We start from the raw sequence: 26,455 nt of genomic DNA on the forward strand, positions 1-26,455 counted from the left end.
ATTGAATTTTATGCTCCCATGTAAATATTCCTTTTCACTCTCTGAACATGAAAATGTTATTAAGCACTTGAAATGTCACTAGAGTAACTTAAAAATACAATTTTTAATTTAATTTAATTAAAAAATATAAATTTGAATTTAAATGTCTAGAAATCAAATGTGGCTTACAGTTACCAAAATAAACTTTGTACCTTTAAACAAAGAGAGTAAATTTCAGATACTGAACAAGATATTCAAAAGATGCAGCATCCAATAAATTAATCATGACATGAAATGCCACAAAATAAGATTCTTAGTAAGGAGAGAAATTCGTCAATAGAAAACCATAGAAATAACAGAGATCATAAAATAAAGGTAACTGTAAAATAATGAGGACATAAATGGAAGATATTTTAAAATAGTATTTTTTTCTCGACTTACTTGGTTTGTTCTACATGCCAGTCAATGAATCAGTAATCACTGGTCTGTGTGCATTACTACGTTTACAGAATGTGTGGATCACTTGCTTTCTTTTGTACCTGCAATCCCAGCTATTTGGGAGGCTGAGGCAGGAGAAACGCTTGCATCTGGGAGACGGAGGTTGCAGGGAGCCAATGCACTCCAGCCTGGGCAACAAGATCAAGACTTGATCTAAAAAAAAAAAAAAAAAAAAAAAAGACTGAGATGCAATATTTTGCTGGCTCAACAGGATAGCATCATACATTCAGATTCAACTTGATTTAACAGGATAGCTGTGATATTTTTATAGAGCTATGAAACCACATTAGTGGAATAAGAATCAAAACAACTGCAGGTAGATTCTGGAAAACACTAACAGATGAACTTGCCTGCAATCCAGGGCATTATATTCTTAGAGTAATTTGTCAGTGATAAGAACATTTACCAAAAAAAAAACAAAAATCATACCAGACTATCTCCACATCCTAGTGAATCTAATATCTTGTAATATATGTATTACTTTATCATGTCTCTCATGATAGCCTTGAAAATCATATTCAAGAATACATGCTAGGATCTAGCAGCTAGATGATAAACCAATAACTGGTTGAATAACCAGACCAAAACAGAGAATGGTAATGTTTTGCAGTATTTGCGATGACATTCTTCACAGTTTTTGCCATGGCTTATACTTCACATTTGAGTAACATCTTTCATGAACCTGATGAGGCTACTTCATGTATTCTTTCATTCAATCAGTCATTTGTTCAATAATATTTTAGTTCTTTAGTCCTTATAATACTATAGTTCTCTCAATGTGCCAAACCCTTTGTTCAGATGATCATATCCTTTTCACATCATGAAGCCTTCAAAATACTTGTGGAAATAGACAGCTATCAGTGAATCAATAACACAGTGCTATTGTTATTTATGCTAACAATTATTGGTGCTACATTGGAGTATATAAACTGGAGTCCTGGTAAGAAATAAATAGTACACTTAAGGTTTAATCAAAATGACTTAATGAGGGTGCTCTTAATGTGATGTGAGCAGATTTAAGGGAACCAACCATTAAGGGATGGAAAAGCACCCAGGGATCAATAACAGACCCTGCTACCTGCATTCTGCCTGAAGGGAAAAGGGAAGCCCACTGTGAGCTTGAGCTCTAGAAGAGCCACCAACCCAAACTTTAGCTATGAAGGAATTCAGCCACACCCAGAAGTGTTGGTAACAAGAAGAGTTAAATATCTCATCTCTCTTTTTGTTCCTCCCTCCAATCTTCTGCTATTATCCCACATCGGTTGAACTTAAGCGAAATGTAAAGGACAGTATAAAAGTCAGCCTCTGAAGGCAAATTTCAGAGCAGCAAAATGACAAAAATGGGTCTGGGAACAAAGAGAACAACCAACATAACCCACGGATTATATCACTCAGCATTTATTTATGCCCTTAATTAGTCTCAACTAAAAAGTTGTGTACCCGATATAGAAAAGATAATGTGCCATCATGTAATCAGAAAGTGACATCAATTCGATTTTGCTCATGCCTGGAACCTACATTTAATGTTAACCACCACCAAACTTGTTCTTACAATACACAATCTGGAGAGAGAAAAGAGAATAATCAGCACATGTGGCACATTCCAAATACCAAGGAGGAAGCCATCAAATTAGAGGAGGAAGAGAGTCCAGAAAGGGCTTACAAGGGGAAATCTTCAGCCAACATCAGGAAGACGAATTGGAGTTCATAATGACAAACGATGGGAGATGATGCAAAATCAAGAAGTCTGAGATAACAGGGTACTTAGAGCTGGAATAGTGTAAGAGGAACTGGAAGTACATTGTGAAAGAGTAAACATTAGCTCAGACTCAGAAAATAAAGCTCTGCCCAGCCATTTATCAAGCTAGGATATCTGACAAACATATAAAGCTAATGGCAAAATTGACAGGAAACATTGTTCTTCCAAATACACACTACAGTTGTAAGCTGTAAAGTGTCATAATAATTCCTTCTTGGAGTGATTTCTTGTTTGTTTACTGAATAGCTTTGTTCTCTAAAATTGTGGATCATCAGAAACTTTGGAGGACTAGAGGATCTAATGTGCTTTGACACAGAGAAGCTGCTTGATCTTCAACCCAGATACACAGCTTTAGATAAGAGATTTCTGCACACAATATTCCATATCTATCTTAACTTTGTTCACTTTGCAGTCTAGATCTGGTGTTGGCTCTTTTAGAGAAACCTACTTTGCACTAAGCCTATTGAAACAATGTTTTATTTAAGAACCAAAACCAAAAGAACTGCTTTATTTAAATTTCATCATGTTTTCAAATCCTCTTAAAACTATATTTTCCTTTGCTTTATAATAAACCCCTTTGCACTGGATTTTGTTGGGCTACAGAGTTCTCCCTAATTAGGCAAGGAAAGTTAGTTAAGAACACCAAAAACAAACCAACAAACAAAATAATATAATTCAATGAAATAAAATTCTATTTTGTATTCTGTCTTCTAAAATTTGAAGTCTTTTCCACGTATCCTCAATCCATTAAATACTCTTTCTACTGTTTTACCAGTGGAATCTTCTTACAAGTCTACTACATGACTTACGGCATTGTTTCTTCTTTTTTCATGGTTTTATAATACATGAGGTTGTATCTCCTCAATTTAGTATAAGCCTCTGAAAGTTTGGACTTGTTTCTTATCTACAACATGCCTCTGTAAGAGACAGGTACAAAATACTACCATAAATATTCATAAAATGAGTGGATTTTGCAAGGAGAATGTGGCTACACTGATGATACATTTACCATTTCAATAAATCCATAGCATCAACTATACAAATATACAATGAAGTATCAGTGCTGAAAAAGAAAATCATTTGGAACTTCTTTGCCTAAAAACCAAAAATAAGTTAACAATAATGTGACATGACAGCCAAGAAAATAAAACAAATGACAACAATTTTTAAAAACAAAATAAATGAATAAAAAAATCTTATCTTAGATTATCTTAACTGAAGTATAAATGATACAACCAGGATAAATGATACAACAAATACAATATTCTTTATCTGGTAATGAAAACAATATTTTCAGTGAAATATGCTTCAAAGAGGAATAGTGAAAACCTGAAATTGGCATAAAGTGACCAAGTACAGGAAAGGTTTTAAAACTATAATCTGGCGAGGCATGGCGCCATGCACCTATAGTCTCAGCTATGTGGAAGGCTGAGGCAGGAGCATCGCTTGAGGCCAGGAGTTTGAGACCAATCTCAGCAACATTGTCAGACCCTCTCTCTAAAAACAAATAAGCAACAACAACAACAAATATTATAACTGAAACAGTCGAAAAAGATATCTTTGTGTGTTTGGAGAGAAAACCCAAGAGAACCTATTTCAAATGAAACATTTAAAAAGCTATCATATCAAAAAAATGCTAGATTTGCTTTATATTTATTGGAGTCTAAAAAATATTCTGATGGGCAGAAGCTAAAAAGAGGAAAGCTGTAGCTCACCATGAGGATTAGCACTGGAACGATATGAGCCATCTTCAAACAGAAAAGATGACCTTCAGAGATAAAAAGGTTTCGTGCTTAGCCAGATTAAAAACATTCTGAGAGGAAGATCACACACTGGAATGAAAAACGACCTAGAAGACCACCTTGACTCCTTTCAGCATTTCAGAGTAATGGAGTAGGGTGTCTGTTGATTTTTCCAATGGGTATTAATACTCTAATTAGTTTTCTTTTGACCTGGGGACAACTCCAAAAAATGTGACATATTTAACATATTTTCCTTTTACAAAATTGTTGAAATATGGATACTCATGCAATGACTAGAGTAATAATTTGAGGATATTCCCCAGTAAAGACTGATCTTATGCATTCACTTCGCTTCTCACAGAAAAATGCCCAATACTCAAATTTCTTGCAGATAGATTAGTACTACTGTGAGGGCAGAATAATCAATTCCTTTTATAAATGAGATATTGCATTATGTTAGATAAAGGCCACTTATTAGTCAAATATAACAGATAAGATTTGATTCAACTGAGACTGTTTCCACAGAAACTGCAAATTTATTCAACTTTAGAATTCAGATTTTATTTATTAGTACAGGACTTTTCAAAATTTACTACTAAAAAAGTCACCTGGAAAGTTTATTAAAATTCGCTTCTGGGTTTCAGCCCCATGAATTCTAACACTGCAGTCTACAGGACTTGAGGAACAGCCCAGGAATCTGTACAAAACAAGAATTCCAGATGAATCTGCAGCATGCTATTCTTTGGAAAACAATAATCTAGAAAACGTCACGCCACTCAACAAGAAGACAGAAATCAAGCAAAAAACTTCAGATGAGCTGCAAACTACAGTGGAAATGGTTGCTAATGACAAATGTCTGAGTTTTTCCTATCTATTAACAAAAAAAATCATGCTGCTAACAGGACAAAACACTCATTTACTTATTCTGTATAAGAAATGTAGACTTAAAAGCATATACTGACACAAAGAGCTGTTAATAAATATAGTCATTACTTCAAAACATATTATCTGTTTCATGTTTCCTTTTTTTAAAAAAAAATACTGTCTTTTCAAATGAAACCAATTGTCTTGCCTACAAAATCTGTTTCAAATATTTTTGATGTTAAGAAAAAAAATTCAATTTCTAGCTTATGTTCCCAAAAGTTTTCATATAATTTGAATCTGAACAACAAAAAACTTTCTGAAAATATCATCCCTCTGATGGCTTATTTTATTTCACTTCAAAATGTTTGTGCTGATTTAGATAATTCTGATGTTGCTTAAAAGAAAATTGGATTTGTGTATTAGATGCAAACTGTGACTAGGTGTATTACCCAAGGAATTAACCGAAGGAAATAAAAGTCACATATTGGGAGCTGGCATTGTCAGCCAGAATTGAAAACCAATTTTTTCAACGTTGCCAAAAAAGCCACTTCATCTTGATAATACTTCAAACTTAGTTGTTAAGAGTCAGAAAGAAACAAAGTAATGAGGACACACTAAAAGAAGGTTACTGACGTTTCATCACCTGTTCATTTGCTTTACAAATTTGAAATGAAATGGACCATTTTAAATTAAAGGATAACCTTGATTCTAGAATCAACGCTTCTCTCATTACTTCAAAAGCTGTCTTGGACAAAAGTGTTTGTGTGCATGCATGCACGTATAACACATCTATTGCCTTTTCTGTGAAATTTAATTAATTAAATTTAAATTACTTGAGTATCAAGTTAGTCTTCGGGAAAATTATAGTTTGGGATCTGGGATGACTCTGTTTCTTCCCTTGACAAATGAGTCTGATACTCTTATGCTTGATTCTCTTTCTTCCAAGTACAGAAAGAATTTCTTGTTTGACAGTAGGCAGGCTTGTGTGAATGTCCAAATATTCATTAAGCAGGTCATCTACTTTCTTGTGTTCGCATCCCCTGTCCTTTACTTTAGTCTGTCTCATCACCTTTTGGGTTCTTGTATCCTACTCATTCCCTAATGTTCCAGTAGAAGCAGTCATACTGTAAATAAAACCATATTACCTGAGCAGGCTAGGGATGGGCACATAAATAAAACACCTACCAAAATTCAGAATTAGTTTCTGAAGCACTAGGCTTGATGGGTCTGCTCTCTTCAATCCTGTTGTAAACATCAGAGCTATATATTGAAGCTCCTTTATACCATATGAACTGAGGGACATAAGAAACAAGCTTGCTTATCATACATTTAAACTAATTCTCTCCAAAGTTACAGATGGAGATAGGGAGAATGAAGAAATAAGGGACAAGAAAGAACTGACTTAAACAGCACCAAAGCAATCCAGCATTGACTTTGTTCAGCAGTAGCATATGCTTGAAATTGATCGTTTTGTTTGAGGAATCTTCCAGGAATTCTTCAGTGGCCCCACTGGCATGATACCCATAATGGAGGCAGTGATTCTGCATGGCCGATTTCTAATGCAACTCCACTTTCTGCATCCAGTGTTTTCTTCCATCAGGTATTGCTCAGGTAACCTCTCCACTGACAAGGGCCCTTGAATGAAGATTACTTTCAAAGCTGTCCAGTGCTCGCATTACTGCCATGACTTGTTTATTTGTTCTTAGGGAAACCTCGAATATTTGACTACATGTATTGGTGGAATTGTAGGCTTCTAATATAAACTGCTTCCATGGGCAGCTTCTAGTACTAGCAATTCCTTTATAATTTGTTTTCATAGATTATTCTTACAATAATTCTTTTGTCCCCCAAATCCAGAGGGTACGTATTATATTCCCTGAAGGGTTTCTTTGAACCCTTTCTCACTAGTGTTGAGCTAGAAGACAACCAATTCTCTAAATAATCCTCTAAACTTCCACCACCATTTGCAGATAACTGCAACATTCTTCTACAATGAGCTGTAGATACCTTACAGGCTTCAGGTAAGTGGCTAACTCAGAGAAACAAAAGTACCCCTTGGTGACTGCTATTTTCATTTACTATGGCTGCTTTCCCAAATTATCTTCTAGAGGTTTCCCATATTCCTTGACTCAGCTGGCAATGGCCTGTTGAGTGTTTTACACATTGCATTACTTAAATACTGGCGCACCTGCCTTTTCCTTCCACTTTTAAGGACTCTTGTGATTACATTGGGCCCACATGAATAATCCAGGATAATCTCTCTATCTGAAAGTTAAGTTAGCAGATTAAAAACATTAATTCCATTTGCAATCTTAACTCCCCCTTGCTGTATAGCATAATGTATTCACAGGTCCCAGGCAGTAGGATGTAGATATCTTTGGGGTGCTGTTATTCTGTCTCCCACAGCTTTTTTAGCAAATTCATTCAAAATTATTGAGAAATATGAAACCTGTTAGAAAGCATCATCTCAGTGCTTAAGCTAAAACTGAGGCTTAAGAATAATCTCATTTACATCTTATTAAAGTACTTACATTCACAATCACACAGAATTTATGAATACTAAAATATAGCTCTGGAATTAACTCTATGTCTTCTTCATGAAGGAACTGGTGGAATAATCAACTATTAGAAAGCAGGTTATTTATTTATTTATTTATTTTTTATTGCATTTTAGGTTTTGGGGTACATGCACAGAACATGCAAGATAGTTGCATAGGTACACACATGGCAGTGTGTTTTGCTGCCTTCCTCCCCTTCACCCACATTTGGCATTTCTCCCCAGGCTATCCCTCCCCAGCTCCCGCCCTGCTGTCCCTCCCCTATTCCCCCCAATAGACCCCAGTGTTTAGTACTCCCTTCCCTGTGTCCATGTGTTCTCATTATTCATCACCCGCCTATGAGTGAGAATATGCGTTATTTCATTTTCTGTTCTTGTGTCAGTTTGCTGAGAATGATGTTCTCCAGATTGATCCATGCCCCGACAAAGGACATGAACTCATCATTTTTGATTGCTGCATAATATTCCATGGTGTATATGTGCCATATTTTCCCAATCCAGTCTATCATCGATGGGCATTTGGGTTGGTTCCAGGTCTTTGCTATTGTAAGCAGTGCTGCAATGAACATTCGTGTGCATGTGTCCTTATAGTAGAATGATTTATAGTCCTTTGGATATATACCCAGTAATGGGATTGCTGAGTCAAATGGAATTTCTATTTCTAAGGCCTTGAGGAATCGCCACACTGTCTTCCACAGTGGTTGAACTAATTTACACTCCCACCAACAGTGTAAAAGTGTTCCTATTTCTCCACATCCTCTCCAGCATCTGTTGTCTGCAGAATTTTTAATGATCACCATTCTAACTGGCGTGAGATGGTAACTCAATGCGGTTTTGATTTGCATCTCTCTAATGACCAGTGATGATGAACATTTTTTTCATATGTTTGTTGGTCTCATGTATGTCTTCTTTTGTAAAGTGTCTGTTCATATCCTTTGCCCATTTTTGAATGGGCTTGTTTGTCTTTTTTTTCCTGTAGATCTGTTTGAGTTCTTCGTAAATTTTGGATATCAGCCCTTTGTCAGATGGGTAAACTGCAAAATTTTTTTCCCATTCTGTTGGTTGCCGATTCACTCTAGTGACTGTTTCTTTTGCTGTGCAGAAGCTGTGGAGTTTCATTAGGTCCCATTTGTCTATTTTGGCTTTTGTTGCCAATGCTTTTGGTATTTTGGTCATGAAGTCCTTGCCTACTCCCATATCCTGAATGGTTTTGCCTAGATTTTCTTCTAGGGTTTTTATTGTGCCAGGTCTTATGTTTAAGTCTTTAATCCATCTGGAGTTAATTTTAGTGTAAGGGGTCAGGAAGGGGTCCAGTTTCTGCTTTCTGCACATGGCTAGCCAGTTTTCCCAACACCACCATTTATTAAACAGGGAATCCTTTCCCCATTGCTTGTTTTTGTCAGGCTTATCAAAGATTGTATGGTTGTAGATATGTTCTGTTGCCTCCGATGTCTCTGTTTTGTTCCATTGGTCTACATCTCTGTTTTGGTACCAGTACCATGCTGTTTTGATTACTGTAGCCTCGTAGTATAGTTTAAAATCCAGTAGTGTGATGCCCCCCGCTGTATTCTTTTTGCTTAAAATTGACTTGGCTATGCGGGCTCTCTTTTGGTTCCATATGAAGTTCATGGTGTTTTTTCCAGTTCTGTGAAGAAAGTCAATGGTAGCTTGATGGGGATAGCGTTGATTCTGTAAATTACTTTGGGCAGTATAGCCATTTTCACAATATTAATTCTTCCTAACCATGAACATGGAATGTTTCTCCATCTGTTTGTGTCCTCTCTGATTTTGTTGAGCAGTGGTTTTTAGTTTTCCCTGAAGAGGTCCCTTATGTTCCTTGTGAGTTGTATTCCTAGGTATTTTATTCTTTTTGTAGCAATTGTGAATGGCAGTTCGTTCTTGATTTGGCTTTCTTTAAGTCTGTTTTTGGTGTAGAGGAAGGCTTGTGATTTTTGCACATTGATTTTATATCCTGAGACTTTGCTGAAGTTGTTTATCAGTTTCAGGAGTTTTTGGGCTGAGGCGATGGGGTTTTCTAGGTATATTATCATGTTGTCTGCAAATAGAGACAATTTGGCTTCCATCTTTCCTATTTCAATACCCTTTATTTCTTTTTCCTGCCTGATTGCTCTGGCTAGAACTTCCAGTACTATATTGAATAGGAGTGGTGAAAGAGGACATCCTTGTCTAGTGCTGGATTTCAAAGGGAATGCTTTCAGTTTTTGCCCATTCAGTATGATATTGGCTGTTGGTTTGTCATAAATAGCTTTTATTAATTTGAGATACGTTCCATCAATACTGAGTTGATTGAGGGTTTTTTGCATAAAGGGCTGTTGAATTTTGTCGAATGCCTTCTCTGCGTCAATTGAGATAATCATGTGGTTTTTGTTTTTGGTTCTGTTTATGTGGTGAATTACATTTATAGACTTGTGTATGTTGAACCAGCCTTGCATCCCCGGGATGAATCCTACTTGATCATGATGGATAAGTTTTTTGATGTGCTGTTGCAATCGGCTTGCCAATATTTTATTGAAAATTTTTGCATCTATGTTCATCATGGATATTGGCCTGAAGTTTTCTTTACTTGTTGGGTCTCTGCCAGGTTTTGGTAACAGGATGATGTTGGTCTCATAAAATGATTTGGGAAGGATTCCCTCTTTTTGAATTATTTGGAATAGTTTCAGAAGGAATGGTACCAGCTCCTCTTTGTGTATCTGGTAGAATTTGGCTGTGAACCCATCTGGACCTGGGCTTTTTTTGTGTGATAGGTTCTTAATTGCTGCCTCGACTTCAGACCTTGTTATTGGTCTATTCATAGTTTCGGCTTCCTCCTGGTTTAGGCTTGGGAGGACACAGGAGTCCAGGAATTTATCCACTTCTTCCAGGTTTACTAGTTTATGTGCATAGAATTGTTTGTAATATTCTCTGATGATGGTTTGAATTTCTGTGGAATCTGTGGTGATTTCCCCTTTATCGTTTTTTATTGCATCTATTTGGTTGTTCTCTCTTTTCTTTTTTATCAGTATGGCTAGTGGTGTGTTTGTTTTGTTGATCTTTTCAAAAAAACAGCTCTTGCATTTATTGATTTTTTGAAGGGTTTTTCGTGTTTCTATCTCCTTCAGTTCAGCTTTGATCTTAGTTATTTCTTGTCTTCTGCTGGGTTTTGAGTTTTTTTTATCTTGCTCCTCCAGCTCTTTCAATTTTGATGATAGGGTGTCAATTTTGAATCTCTCCACTCTTCTCATATAGGCACTTATTGCTATATATTTTCCTCTAGAGACTGCTTTAAATGTGTCTCAGAGATTCTGGCATGTTGTGTCTTCGTTCTCGTTGGTTTCAAAGAACTTCTTTATTTCTGCCTTCATTTCATTGTTTATCAGGTCAACATTCAAGAGCCAATTGTTCAGTTTCCATGAAGCTTTGCGGTTCTAAGTTAGTTTCTGAATTCTGAGTTCTAACTTGATTGCACTATGGTCTGAGAGACTGTTTGTTATGATTTCAGTTGTTCTGCATTTGCTGAGCAGTGCTTTACTTCCAATTATGTGGTCAATTTTTGAGTAGGTGTGATGTGGTGCTGAGAAGAATGTATATTCTGTGGATTTGGGGTGGAGAGTTCTGTAAATGTCTATCAGGTTTGCTTGCTCCAGGTCTGAGTTCAGAACCTGGATATCCTTGTGAATTTTCTGTCTGGTTGATCTGTCTAATGTTGAGAGTGGAGTGTTAAAGTCTCCCACTATTATTGTGTGGGAGTCTAAGTCTCTTTGTAAGTCATTAAGAACTTGCCTTATGTATCTGGGTGCTCCTGTATTGTGTCCGTATATGTTTAGGATCGTTAGCTCTTCTTGTTGTATCGATCCTTTTACCATTATGTAATGACCTTCTTTGTCTCTTTTGATCTTTGTTGCTTTAAAGTCTATTTTATCAGAGATGAGAATTACAACTCCTGCTTTTTTTTGCTCTCCATTTGCTTGGTAAATCTTCCTGCATCCCTTTGTTTTGAGCCTTTGTGTATCCTTGCATGTGAGATGGGTTTCCTGGATACAGCACACTGAGGGGTTTTGGTTTTTTATCCAATTTGCCAGTCTGTGTCTTCTGATTGGTGCATTTAGCCCATTTACATTTAGGGTTAATATTGTTATGTGTGAATTTGATACTGCCATTTTGATGCAAGCTGGTTGTTTTGCCCGTTAGTTGATGTAGATTCATTTTGTTCATGCTCTTTAGCATTTGGTATGTTTTTGGAGTGGCTGGTACTGGTTGTTCCTTTCTATGTGTAGTGCCTCTTTCAGGAGCTCTTGTAAAGCAGGCCTGGTGTTGACAAAATCTCTGAGTACTTGCTTGTTCGCAAAGGATTTTATTTTTCCTTCACTTATGAAGCTCAGTTTGGCTGGATATGAAATTCTGGGTTGAAAGTTCTTTTCTTTAAGGATGTTTAATATCGGTCCCTTCTCTCTTCTGGCTTGTAGAGTTTCTGCCGAGAGATCTGCTGTGCGTCTGATGCGCTTCCCTTTGTGGGTGACCCGACCTTTCTCTCTGGCTGCCCTTAGTATTTTGTCCTTCATTTCAACCCTGGTGAATCTGATGATTATGTGCCTTGGGGTTGCTCTTCTTGCGGAATATCTTTGTGGTGTTCTCTGTATTTCCTGGATTTGAGTGTTGGCCTGCCTTGCTAGTTTCGGGAAATTTTCCTGGATAATATCCTGAAGAGTATTTTCCAGCTTGGATTCGTTCACTTTGTCACATTCTGGTACACCTATCAAACATAGGTTAGGTCTCTTCACATAGTCCCACATTTCTTGGAGACTTTGTTCATTCCTTTTTGCATTTTTTTCTCTAATCTTGGTTTCTCGTTTTATTTCATTGAGTTGATCTTTGACTTTGATATTCTTTCTTCTGCTTGGTCAATTTGGCTGTTGAAACTTGTGCATGCTTCGCGAAGTTCTTGTGTTGTGTTTTTCAGCTCCTTCAATTCATTCATATTCCTCTCTAAGTTATCCATTCTTGTTATCATTTCCTCGCATCTTTTTTCAAGGTTCTTAGTTTCTCTGCATTGATTTAAAACATCTTCTTTTAGCTCACAGAAGTTTCTCATTACCCAGAAGTTCTTCATTACTTCTGAAGTCTGATTCCATCATTTCGTCACAGTCATTCTCCATCCAGCTTTGTTCCCTTGCTGGTGAGTTTTGGTCCTTTGTAGGAGGTGACGTGTTCTGGTTTTGGGTGTTTTCCTCCTTTTTGCACTGGTTTCTTCCCATCTTTGTGGATTTATCCACCTGTCGTCTAAGTAGTTGCTGACTTTTCAATTGGGTCTCTGAGTGGACGCTCAGATTGTTGATGATGAAGTATTTCTGTTACTTAGTTTTCCTTCTACCAGTCTAGCCCCTCTGTTGTATGACTGCTGAGGTCCACTCCAGGCCCTGGTTGTCTGGGGTACACCTGTAGCAGCTGGAGAACAGTGAGGGATGCTACCAGTTTCTTCTTCTGCTATCTTTGTCCCAGAAGGATGCCCGCCAAATGTCTGTCTGATTAGTCCTTTTTGTGGTGACTCTTTGGATATATAGGAGTCAGGGAGCTGCTTGAGGAGATAGTCTGTACTTTATAGGAGCTCAAGTACTGAGCTGTGAGCTCCGTTGTTCATTCAGGGCTCTTAGGCTGCTACGTTTAAGTCTGCTGCAGCAGAACTCATAAAACGCCTTTTTTTCCTCAGATGCTCTGTCTCGGGGAGTTGGGGCTTTCTTTATGAGTGTCCGTTGCACTGTCCTGCCCAGGTAGGAGGCAGTCTAGTCACTATTTGCCTGCCAAGGCCCCGCCCTGCTGGAGTGGGCTCTGCCCTGCTGCGGCGGTCTCTGCCCTGCTGCCATGGGCTCCACCCTGTGGCGGAGTCTCTCTGTTATGGTGGGTTGCCTCGGCAATGGCAGGCTGCGTCAGCAATGGGAGTGTACCTCAGTAGGGGCGGATGGCCTCGGTAATGGCGGACGCTCCTCCCCCACCGAGCTGCACCATCCTGGGTTCAGCTGTGCCCGCAGTGGAACTCTCCACCCGGAGTGTTTCGAATCACCATTTTGTTTGTCCCTGTGGGGCTGAAACCCACCGAGCCTGCTCAGCTGGCTCCCTGCCTCAAAGCGCCTTTTATTTTTATTTTTTTTAAGTTGAATGGTTGACTATCTCCCAGGCATTTCTGTCGCCTGCTGTTAGGGCACCAGGATCTGTGTGATTTCCCGTGCAGCGACCCACTGCGCTGGCTCAAACACTGCTTCCCAGGAATCTCCTGGTCTGGCTCACTGTTCAAGTCCTGTTTAATCAGATGGATATGCTAATCTGCCCTCTCAAGTCTCAGATTGCCGGTTTAACAGGGCACCCGGACCAGTACGTTTTGTGCAGAGTGTTGCAGTGCTGAAGCGGCTGCACCAGCCAGAAGAGCTGTGCTGGTGTCCCGTGTCTCTCCTACACCTGGGAATTTCCCCGTTCTGTGGGCAACAAAGATCCGTCTGGAAATGCGGCTTTGACTCACCCTCTGCGTGTTCACTGAGAGCTGCAATCCTGGGTTGTTCTTACCACACCATCTTGATGTATATCTAGAAAGCAGGTTATTTCTGCCACATCTTCTTCAATCTTTGAACAATTTTGTTTCATTTACTGATCCCTCTTCGTTACCGTTCACCAACATGCGTTTCACTATGATTCTTGCTGAAATCAACTGCAGATTAGTCACAGTATCTCTTTTTCAGTGCTAAAATTTAAAATTAAAGCACTCACTAATTTCTTCTACTTTACTAATTCTCTTTTCCTTAGAAATGTAAAATGCTATGCTGAAACCTAACCGAAAACATGTCTCCTCTATGTTCGTTCCATAATAAAATTGCTGCTAATGTCTAACACAGCTTTCTCTCCATGGCTCTGTATTTGAATTGGGGAAAATCCCAGCAGAGGCTTATGTGCTACCTTGGCTTTGGGACCAAAAAAGTCACACATTGTTACTTAAGCCATTTTTTCTTTTTCTTTTTTTTTGAGACAGAATTTTGCTCTTGTCACCCAGGCTGGAGTGCAATGGTGCGATATCGGCTCACTGCAACCTCTGCCTCCTGGGTTCAGGCAATTCTCCTGCCTCAGCATCCCGAGTAGCTGGGATTACAGGCATGCCACCATGCCCAGCTAATTTTTTGTATTTTTAGTAGAGATGGGGTTTTACCATGTTGACCAGGATGGTCTCGATCTCTTGACCTCATGATCCACCTTCCTTGGCCTCCCAAAGTGCTGGGACTACAGGCGTGAGCCACCACGCCTGGCCTTAAGCCATTTTTATAATGTTATTGGTTTATTTGTTTACTAACCAAGTAACATCCTTTAGAAGTGCTTAATGTAAAAATACTGGCCTAAACCTCCATTGAAGTTGACCTTTTCCAGTGTGCAGTTCTTCATTGTCCTGTTGGATTTTGTGGAATAAACCAGAGAGGTGATATTCTAACACTGAACAACTGGCACAATTTGGATATTGATGGCTCACAAAGTACACTGACTTGTAAGCATCTGATGTCCCCATACCCACCTATACCAGCTCAACAGTAGGCCCTGTGAGTCACATTTTTGGCCACCTTCACGAAAAAGTCATCAGAACTGGCAGGGCTCAGAATTAAATGATGCTTAAATAAACTTTGCGAATTATTCAATCTGAGGTTTTTGTTTTTACATTTTTAGAGTCATTCCTACCTTAGAAAAAAGTTGGTTCAATTTAGCATTTATTGTGTAGAGCAATGATTAAAGTCCTGATGGAATTAAAAGAAAAAACACGAGGAAGTCAGTTTTTAATTCTTGGGCCGTTTATACCATACTGAGGCAGGCAAACAACTTCAACAGCAATGAGAATGAAATAAACAACAGGCTGCACAATGTAGACTTCACATATGTGGCAATGGTGGCTCTGTGTGTTGCATAATCCAAATTAATCATGATATTATCTATTTCACTATCAAAACTGACCAGCTATTCATAATTTCTTGGACTAAATAAGAGGGGATATTTAAAACAAATATATGATAAAACAAACTAGCTTTTGGATTTCTAAGCCTTTGTGAATCATGCATATTTTGTGAAGAAAAATATTCTAGGACATCAAAGCAATTTGTTGAGAGATTTTGATAAAATAGAAAATATTAGACTACTTAATTTAAACTGTCATGTTAGAAAACTTTGAATAGGCATTTACTGCAAAGTATACCTACCTATGAAGCCTGATGGAATGAAATGTAGGTATGTGTGCAGGAAGCCTAATTAAAGTTAATGAAGTTTGATTTCAATTACACTCTAGCATTCTTTAAGAATCCAAATTTTTTGACTTTCTAGTTCTGCAAGTATTGCATATTTTGTCTCTGCTTTGTTTTTCTTTCTTTTTGTTTGCGTGACTTTGAACACATTATCTGTTAGAACTTAAGTATAATAGACAAGATCACTTTTTGTACTTAATGTCATCATGTCTAAGTTACACAGAAAACTGAAGTTGTCTACAAATTAATTTTTGTTTCTTATAATTGAGATACTATTTTTAATCAGAAGATGTGCCATTCAATTTTTTACCCAAATTAATAGTAGTTTTTATTTACAAAAGATACAAGGTTTAATTTATTCTATTTGCTATTGCACAGGAAATCTGGAGCGTAAGAAGTTCTATAAAAATATTTAATAATAAAATTAATCTCCTAAATTATTCTGAAGGATGAAACTAATTCTGAACCTGTATTAGTTCATTAGATAAATGAACATTTCATTTATCTTTCAAAGACAAATCCAGATCTATTTTTCTGGGTTAGAAATAGGTTTGACGACTGAAAATAAAAGTGGCTTATATAAGACAGAAACATAGTTATCACTCTTACAAGAGTCTGAGTAGGCAAATTAGGCTGGTTTGGTTCTTAATGATTTCAACAGCCCACAGTCCTACTAAATTATCATGTTCTGCAAGGCTTGGATGTCATGCTCCAAGCATAGTGGAATGCATAGACCTGGAAAATGTATAAAGAAAGGAAAATAGGAAAAGTTTTACTTTCTTGCAGAAACACAGGCTCAAGAAGCTTGTCTTTATTCACTTTGCTATGTATTTTTAATGTATTAGAACAGCTGTTACTCTATTGTGAAAATGATAGATTTTACTTTTTATTATTACTTAACTCACTCATTCAACAAGTATTTTTTAGGTTGCTATTAAATTACATGAAGGAAAAAAACAAAGTGTAAGAAAATATGATCCTTGCAGGAAGAAAGGGTAAGATATTCGTGGAAATTATTGTAAAATATGCCATTCTGATTGATGTCTACTATATAGTGTTAATCTGTGTTTACCTGACCGCTAATGATGTTGAATATATTTTCATGTGCTTGTTTTCCATTTGTATATCTTCTTAAATCATCTTTCTTCATGTCTTTAACCCATTTATTAAAGACAGTTTGTTTTTCCCTGTTGAATTTTGAGAGTTCTATTTTATAGACAGTACTTCTTTGTTGTATATGTGGTTTGCAAATATCTTTCCAATCTATATCTTGTATTTTCATTCTCCTCATTAGAGTTGTCTTAGTGTGTTCAGGCTTCGGTATCAAAAATGCTATGGAATTGGTGTCTTATAAACACCAGAAGTTTAATTCTCACAGTTTTAGAGGCTGGGAAATCCAAGATCAAGGTACTGGGTGATTCAGTGTCTGCAGAGGGCCCACTTTCTGGTTTGTATATAGCCATTTTATTGCTGCATCCTCTCATAGTGGAAGAAGTGAATTTGTTCTCTACTTGAGGTGGAAAATCCATTTTCCCTTACCCTTAGACATCAGGTGTTACTTGTTCTCATGCCTTCAGAATTGAACTGGGACTCATGCTATTAGCTCCCATGGTGAACAGGGCTTTGGGATTGGACCAGAACCACCACACCACCAGCTTTCTTGGGCTTGCAGCTTACACATGGCAGACTGAAACATTGTGGAATTTCTTGTGTGTGGGTCAATCACTCGTGTGTGTGTGTGGTGTGTGTACACATGCACATGCAGACACACACACACAAGTGGTCCTGCTTCTCCAGAGAAGGCTATTATTACACAGGCTTTCCCAGGCCAAAGATTTTTAATTTTGATTAGGTATAATTTAACATGTTTTAATGTATAATGCTGTCACAGTCATATCCAAGACCTCTTTGCCAAGCCCTAGATCACAAGGATTTTCCCCTATGTTTTTAAAAAAAGTATTATAATTTTAAGTTTTATAATTAAGTCTATGACCCATTCGAGTTAATTTTTGTACATGGTTATGTCAAGTAGCATCATTTTGACAATGGCTGTCCAGTTGCTTGGCATTATTTGTTGAAAAGCTTATGTTTTCTCCATTGAATTGCTTCTGTATCTTTGTCAATAATTTACTTTATTGCTCTTTTTCTGTGTTCTCAATTTCATTCACTAATTTATGTGACTACCTTTCTACCAATATCATACTATCTTGATTGCTCTAGCTATAAAGTAAATCTTAAAATCAGGTGGATTGGTTTCTCCCAACGAATTCTTCTTTATCAATATTATTTTAGCTATTCTAAGGATAGTGACTTTCTATATAAATCTTTGAATAATCATGATTACATCAACAAAATTCCTTGCTGGGATTTGTATAGCAATGGCATTTAGCCTATAAATCAATTTGGGGACAACTGACTTTACTGTTTTGTGTTACAATCTATGAAAACAGAACTCGCTCCAGTTTATTTAGGTTTCTCTCATTTCTTTCATTAACATTTGGTAATTTCAGCATATAGACCCTGTACATGGTTATTAAATGTAGACTCAATACTTGATTCCTTAGAATATTCTTTGTGACGTTGAGAAAAATTATCTTTATTCCTAACTTTCTGAAGTTTTTTCTCTATGAATGGGTGTTGGATATTGTCAAGTCATTTTTGTGAATCATTTTTTATGATCACATGATTTTTCATCTTTACCTTGTTGATATGGTGTATTACATTGATTTTCAATTATTGCACCAGCCTTGAATGCCAGAAATGAATATCACTTGGTAATGGTCTAATGAGATATTGTTTTTTATACACTATTGGATTCAGTTTGCTAATAATTTTTGCAGTTATTTTATTTCTTCAACTTTTCTTCTTTTTGTTTTTTAATTTTTGAGTTTTGTTTGCATATGAGGTTCTGTGTGATACTGATCTGTAGCTTATTTTATGTGTGTATTGTCTTTGCCTAACACTGATATTCTGTATCTGAATAATACTGCCCCTGTCCTCCTAAGTAAGTTTGGTTGTGTCCCCTTCTATTCTGTTTTCTTGAAGAGCTTGTGTAAGATTGGTGCTCATCTTTATTTAAATAGTTGATAGAAATCTTCAGTGAAACCATATGGCTTTTTTTCCTGAAGATTTTAAATCTCAACATAATTGATTTTAGTGATTATAGAATTATTCATATAGAGATAGTTGTATATAGATCATCGAGTTGAGTTTTAGTAGTTAGTCGTTCATAGATTTCATCAATGTCTTTTAAGTTGTCCAATTTATAAAACTAAATTTGTTATAGTATCCCATTATTATTCTTTTAGGAAGTATCCCCTGTTTCACTCCTGATATTGATGGTTAGTGTCTTATATCCTTTTATCTTTGCAAGAGTTTTATCATTTTTTTAATTTTTTTTCAAAGAACCACCTTTTCATTTTATTGATTTTCTCTGTGTTTGTTCTTTTCAGCTTAATTCATTTTTACTCTGACCTTTACTTTCCCTTCTTTTGTTGTTTGGGTTTATCTTGTTCTTTTTTGTGTGTGGCTTACTGATGAAAAAGTTAATTGATTTGGGACATTTTGTCTTTTCTAATGTGAGAATTTAGTGATATAAATTTTCTTCTCAATTATGATTGTGTTATGTGTTATGATTTCATTGTTTTATGGTTTTTATTGTCTTAGAGACATTGTATTTAACCCATAGTCATTTAAAAGTGAGCTCTGGGCCAGGCACAGTGGCTCATGCCTGTAATCCCAGCACTTCAGGATGCCAAGGTGGGTGGATCACCTGAGGTCGTGAGTGTGAATCCAGCCTGACCAACATGAAGAAACCCATCTCTACTAAAAATACAAAATTAGCTGCCATGGCTAATTAATTTCTGGTTTGTTTCCACAGTGATCACAAATACACTCTGTATTTTTTAATAATTTTTATAATTTTATGATATAAATAAGGTTGGTGTTATGATTCATGATATAATTTATCTTTGTGACTATTCCATTGGTGATTTTTAAAACACACATACTGTTGTTGTTGGATAGGATGTTCTAGATATGCCAATTAGCTGTTACTGATCTATTGTGTTGTTTGGGTATTTTATAGACTTGCTGATTTTCATAAAGTAATTCTGTTAGTTTCTGAGAGGGAAGTGTTAAAATTTCTAAGTATCTTTGTGGTTTAGTTTATTTCTCCATTAAGATCGACCTAATTTCACTGGGTTTATTTAGATGGTCTGCAGAAATAATCAAGAACCATCCAGCCTAATTTGCCTACTTAGACTCATATGAGAGTGAGAGCTATGTTTATGTCTTATATAAGCCACTTTTGTTTTCTGTTACTCCTAGCCAAACCGACTTACCAATATCCTGGGCCAGAAAAAAGGAACTGGATTTGCCTTTGAAAAAGGAATGAAAGGTGGCACCTGTGTTAGTTCAGAAACTCATGCTTCAGAATACTTTAGGAGATTAATTTTATTCTTGAATATTATTATAGAACTTCTCATGCTCCAGATTCCCTGTGAAATAAAAAACAGAATAAATTCAGTTTTATGTCTTTTGTAAACAGCAACTACTCTTAATTTGTGTAAAAATGTGAATGGCACATCTTCCACTTATTAAAAATAATATCTCAATTATAAGAAATAAAAATTAATTTGTAGACAAGTTCAGTTTTCTGCATAACTTAGACATGATGATATTAAATATAAAAAGTGATCTTGTCTAATATACTTAAATTCTAACAGATGTGTTTAAAATCATACAAAAAGAAATAAAAACAAAGCAGAGACAAAACGTGCAATACTTGCAGAACTAGAAAGGTCTACCTACAATATATAATACACTAACCCCTGATGTATAGCATTGTTACCACGATAATTAGTTTTCCATGTAATATGAGAATCCTCTTGTGCACTTTTCAATTTACAATGAAATATATTTTAACAACTTAAAAGTTACAACAGAAAGTTTAAGAAAACTTCAGTTCATAAATATTTTGACTTTGATAGTGCGTAGCTTGCATTTTCCTAGAGAAAAAGAACTTCTAAAAATATGTTAATGTTGCAGTAAATGACACACACAGAGATTAAGCATTCTCATTTCTGAAATATCGAGAAAGTGGTTTATACTGTGTGGTGTGTGACTGCCAACATGTAATTCTGAGAATCAGAAATGCTGTAGACCTCTGTATATTAGATAGATAAATATGGAGACCTTTATAGATCAATAGATAAATGTTAGGCCAAATGGTTTCATATAACCTTGGACAATGTTAGAGATAATCTGAGAAACCCAACTTTACATATACTTTAAATTCATTCCTATTGTTATGTCTCACAACAAGAGCAGCAAACCACCATGGCACGTGTATACCTGTGTAACAAACCTGCACATTCTGTACATATACCCCACAACTAAAAGTATAATTAAAAAACAATTACAAAAAAAAAATCCAAGACATAGATCATTAACTCAACAATAATTTTTTCTCTATATCATCCAATACATATGCATGTGTTTTTGAATAACCTAATTTTTAAATAAACCTTTTATTTTGTGCTAATCTTAGATTGACAGAAAAATTGCAAAGATAGTACAGATAATTCTCACCAAGTTCTGACCTTTCATCCAATTTTCCTTAATGTTAATCATTTATGTATTCATGGTACGTTTTTCAGACTAAGAAATTAATTTTAGAATATTACTGTACTAAACTACAGACTTTATTTACATTTCACCTTTTTTTGACTTATGTCTTTTTCTGTGTTAGGATCCAATACAAGACGCCATACTTCCTTCAACTGCCTTGTCTCCAGTGGTTCATTACAGTTTCTCAGTCTTTTACTGATTTTCATGACCTTGACTGCTTTGAAAAGTACTATAAGGTACTTTACAATATGTCACTCAATTTGGATTTATCTAATATTTTCCCATTATTAGACTGGGGTTATGAGTTTTTGTGAAAAATTGACACAAACATAACGGATTCATATTATCATATCAGTGGTATTTATATTTATTTATTTATTTATTTTTGAGACGGAGTTTCGCTGTTGTTACCGAGATTGGAGTGCAATGGCGCGATCTCGGCTCACCGCAACCTCCACCTCCTGGGTTCAAGCAATTCTCCTCCCTCAGCCTCCCGAGTAGCTGGGACTACAGGTGCGCACCACCATGCCCAGCTAATTTTTGTATTTTTAGTAGAGACGGGGTTTCACCTTGTTGACCAGGATGGTCTCGATGTCTTGACCTCATGATCCACCCTCCTTGGCCTCCCAAAGTGCTGGGATTACAGGCATGAGCCACCGTGCCCAGCCATATTAGTGGTATTTAATGTCAATATGACACCACTTTTGATACTGACTTTGATATTTAACTAAGGTAGTTTGCAAACTTGTGCATTCTACTGTTACTGTTTTTCCATTTTCACACTCTATTGTTTGAAAGAGAGCAATTAAGTTCAGCAACAACAGAGAGATGAAACAACTCACAGACTGGGAGGAAATATTTGAAAACCATCCATTAAGGGGCTTATATTCAAAATATTAGAGAACTCAAGCAACCCAACGAGAAGAAAACAAATAACCCAACCAAAAAAACAAATGGGCAAAAGATCTGAACATCTATTTGCCAAAAGAAGACATACAAATGGCCAACTGATACATGAAAAAATGCTCAGCATCACTTATCAAGGGAAATGCAAATGAAAACTACAATGAGTACTCACAACTATTAGAATGACTATTATCAAAAAGACAAGTGATAAGTGTTGGTGAGGATATAGAGAAAGGGGAATACTTTTGTACATTGTTGGTAGGAATGCAAATGAATATAGTCATTTTGGAAAATCCTATAGAGGTTTCACAAAAAATTAGAAATAGAATTGCTTTATGATCCAGGAATCTCATTTCTAGGTATATATTAAAAGGAATTGAAATCTGATCTATGAAATTATTATCGGCACTCTCAGGTTCATATCAGCATTATTCACAGTAGTCAAGCTATGGAATTAACTTAGGTGTCCAGCAATGGATGAAGAAAATGTGGTATGTGTTCACAACAAAACACTGCATAGCCTTAAAAAAAGGAATTTCTGTCATTTGTGACAAGCAGGAATGGAATTGGAGAACATTATGCGAAGTGAAATAAATTAGGCACAAAAAGACAAATACCATATGCTCTCACTTATATTTGGAATCTAAAAAATTGATCTCATAGAAACAGAGAGCAGAAAAGTGGTTACCAGAGGCTAGGGGAGAGGGTGGAGGAAAGTATGGAGAAAGAAATGTTGATCAAAGGGCACAAAATCTCAGACAGGAGGAATAAATTTAATATTTCACTGCATCGTGACCACAGTTTGTAATAATGTGCCATGGACTTCAAAACTGCTAAAAGAATATATTCTTAACATTCTCACCACACACACACAAATAACTAGCTGGTAATGTAATGGTAAATGAGTTAATTAGCTTGATTGAAACTTTTGATACTGTATAAATATATCAAAACATCTAGGGTACTCCATAAATATATACAATTATTATTTTAAATTAAAAATAAATACTTATTTAAAAACTCTATCTTGCATGTATGGGTATGTGGCATAGTTAAGCTTTACTTTCAGGAGGGCAGTATCTGCATATATTATTTGCAATTTTATTTTAAGGAAAATGTGTTCCTTCCTCCCCATTTATTTATTTACTTATATCAGTATGAACTCATGTATACTTATTTTATACTATGAGGTATAATGAAATTTCACAATATTTGTTTTGTTATTCAAACTGCTCCAACTTTAACCATCAAGGGCTCTTTCAGGCTGGCTCCTGTGACCTTTAAGCATGACTCCACCCTTATGCTTGTTGAGAACTTCTTTGCTTTCTCACACTACATGATGTTCTAGGCTCATGCATTTTCTTTGCCTCATCCCTATAATCACCCATTTATACAAAGAACCATTGCTCTTTCTGTTGAACAATGGTATTTAGAAACAAAGATCTGGTCGCTGGTTGTGTTTTTGCTATTGGGGTGTCACCGCTTCTAGTAGACACTCTCAGGAAAAAATTCCTGAAATTGTTTCTTCAATATTTCTTCTGCATACTCTTTCTTTTTTTTCAATCATTCTGGATTACAGTTATGTATATATTAGAATGTTTAATATTGTCCCATAGATACTGTGATGTTTCTTCTTTTTTTCCCTCTGTAATTTCTATTGTCTGATTTTTAAGTTCATTAATTCTTTTCTTGACAGTGTCTACTGATGAGTTTATAAAAAACACTTCCTATACTGTGTTTTGATTTCTCCCATTTTCATTTGATTATTTCTTATAGTTTTCAGCTCTGCCAAAATTTCCTATCTAATGTTACATGCCACTTGCCTTTTCCATTAAAGCCTTTAGCATGTTAATTATAGTTATTTATAATTCCCTACCTGGTTGTGCTCAGATCTGTGTTATATCTGAGTCTAGTTCTGATAATGGTTTCCTTTAACTATATTTTGTCTTGTCTTTTGCAATGCCTTTTGCTTTGCTATGCTTGTAACATTTTATTGAAACATGTATATATTTTTTAAACAATGGATACTGAGCTAAGTGTAGTTTCTGTTTGGAGATGAGTTCCCCTTCCTCCTGCTAAGCCTTTGGTATGGAGTTTATGTTAATCTAGTCAGCAGTTTGAATAAGTTTGACTTTACGGTTGCGACCGTTTCCAGAGCTGAAGTTTGTTGTTCCTAAGGTTACTATCTACATCAAACCCCTGTAGTGACACTTTACCTTTGTGTCTTTGCTTGACTCTGGGTCTTCTCTTTGTGCTGCTTCTCAGATGCTTTCCTAGCTGGTCTCCAGCTGTATTTCCCTGCCATTTGGAGGCTTATTAGCATGATGGTGAGGGTAGGGGAAGGATAGGTACTCCCTGATATTCTTAGTAAGCTTCAGTTTTAAGAACATACTATGGACCTGTGCCTCACAGGCGTGACGTCACAGGAGTCCCTGTCCTTTTTCCAACGATGGAACTTTGATATTTCCCCATTCCTTCTCTTCTCCTAGCTGAGTATCCATCAGCGTTCTCAGGCTACAGATGTGCATTACTTAAATCTCACACTGCTATGAAGAAATATCCAGGACTGCTATGAAGAAATATCCAGGTAATTTTGAAAGGAAAGAGATTTAATTGACTCAAAGTTCTGCATGGCTGGGAAGCCTCATGAAACTGATAATCATAGCAGAAGGCACCTCTTCACAGGGCAAGAGAAGAGAGAATGAGAATGAGAGCTAAGTGAAAGGGGAAACCCATTATAAAACCATCAGATGGTGTGAGAACTCACTATTATGAGAATAGTATGGGGAAACTGTCACCATGATTCAATTATCCCCTTGACATGTGAGGTTTATTACAATTTAAAATCAGATTTGCACGGGGACAGAGAGCCAAACCATATCAGGAGCCATCGAACATCACCCTGCGGATCATGCTCTTTGTTTTTGTTTTTATTTAGAAAACTTGAGCACAAGCGTGAATGGAGTTTTGTTACGGCCTCGGTCTTCCTCTCCTACATGCAATAGGATTACACTAGCACCCTCTCCTGAAGATTAAGTCTATTTTCCTGCAGTAGAGACACAGCAGGGAGGAAAGGAGGCTTGATTATAATTTGGCACTAGATGCTGTTTCTCTCCACTGTTAGGGAGCTTTCTCTAGATTCTCTCCAAATATACTTATGAGAGCCTAATGGGTTTCCTGGAGGACAGCCCAGCACAAGGGTGAGAACCCAACTATGTTTGCATTTACCAGGGGTCTGTAGTCTCAAACTAGCCCACACTTCACTTTTAGCATTTCCTTAAATATTTCCTACAATCCCAGCTATTAGGGAGGCTGAGGCAGGAGAATGGCTTGAACCTGGGAGGCAGAGGTTACAATGAGCTGAGATCATGCCACTGCACTGTAGCCTGGGACAGAGGGAGACTGTCTCAAAAAAAAAAAGAAGAAGAAGAAGAATCAAATTACAAAGAAGAGGAAGAAAAGAAGGGAATGTAGGAAATGAATAAGCATGTGTTAATATTAATTTCTAGTAATTTACTAAATGGGTAATTGGAGGTTTAAGGACTAAGTGTGGGCAGAAAGGGGTGGCAAAATTCCATGAGCCACTATTGAAAGCAAAATACAAAATGAAAGAAAGACTTCAGCAGTGTCTGTTGAACCATTTTGCCTGCTGTCATCCCACCACAATCTTAGATTCTTTCTTGAAAAGCATTTTTTTACATTAGTGATTTCATTTTTGTGAACATCAATTTGCTAAACTGCAACTCTGGGTATGCTCACTGTGAAGCTGAGAAGCAGAAGTGGTAAGTGGAGGTGGTGAGCTAACAAAGGAAGAAGGAGAGAGGAGCAACACACAGGACCACAGCGTTTTCAGTAAAAATCCACCAGAAACTACTGCATTGTAGCAGAAAGCAATATTGATTCTAGAAAAACACTAAAGGCACAAATGTTATGATTACTAAACCAGGGTTTGAAGATAGGATAATGATATTATAAGAATCAGGCAAGTTGTTGTGCAAAAATAGACATGGAAGCAACATATCTGTAAAAAATCTGAATACATTATCTTGAGATGAAGTTATTTATATGTGTAGCATATTTCTCTATAAGTTCCAAAGCCCATGTGGGTTGTCGTTTATAGAAATAAATGCTGGGCTTTTTGTATCATGGGGGGGCCTATTCAATTCACTCTCTTGGATCAGTTACTAATCATTTTGTTTTGTAAATGATGAGGATGGAGTATCTGTGAATGAGGATGTGATGTGCTTAAGCAATAAAT

At 36.5% G+C, this 26,455-nt stretch overlaps 1 long non-coding RNA gene across 2 annotated transcripts in view; it reads right to left on the reverse strand.

Annotated features, from left to right (window-relative positions):
• Positions 1 to 316: 316 nt before the first annotated feature.
• Positions 317 to 26,455, reverse strand: part of LOC118149508 (uncharacterized) — a 61,926-nt gene continuing 35,787 nt past the window's right edge. For both annotated transcript variants that reach the window (XR_004737031.3, XR_013529645.1), the window contains one exon: positions 317 to 630. This is a non-coding gene — a long non-coding RNA (uncharacterized LOC118149508). The remainder of the gene's footprint in view (positions 631 to 26,455) is intronic.

This window comes from Callithrix jacchus, chromosome 19 (genome assembly GCF_049354715.1).
Source record: "Callithrix jacchus isolate 240 chromosome 19, calJac240_pri, whole genome shotgun sequence".
Lineage (NCBI taxonomy): Eukaryota > Metazoa > Chordata > Mammalia > Primates > Cebidae > Callithrix > Callithrix jacchus.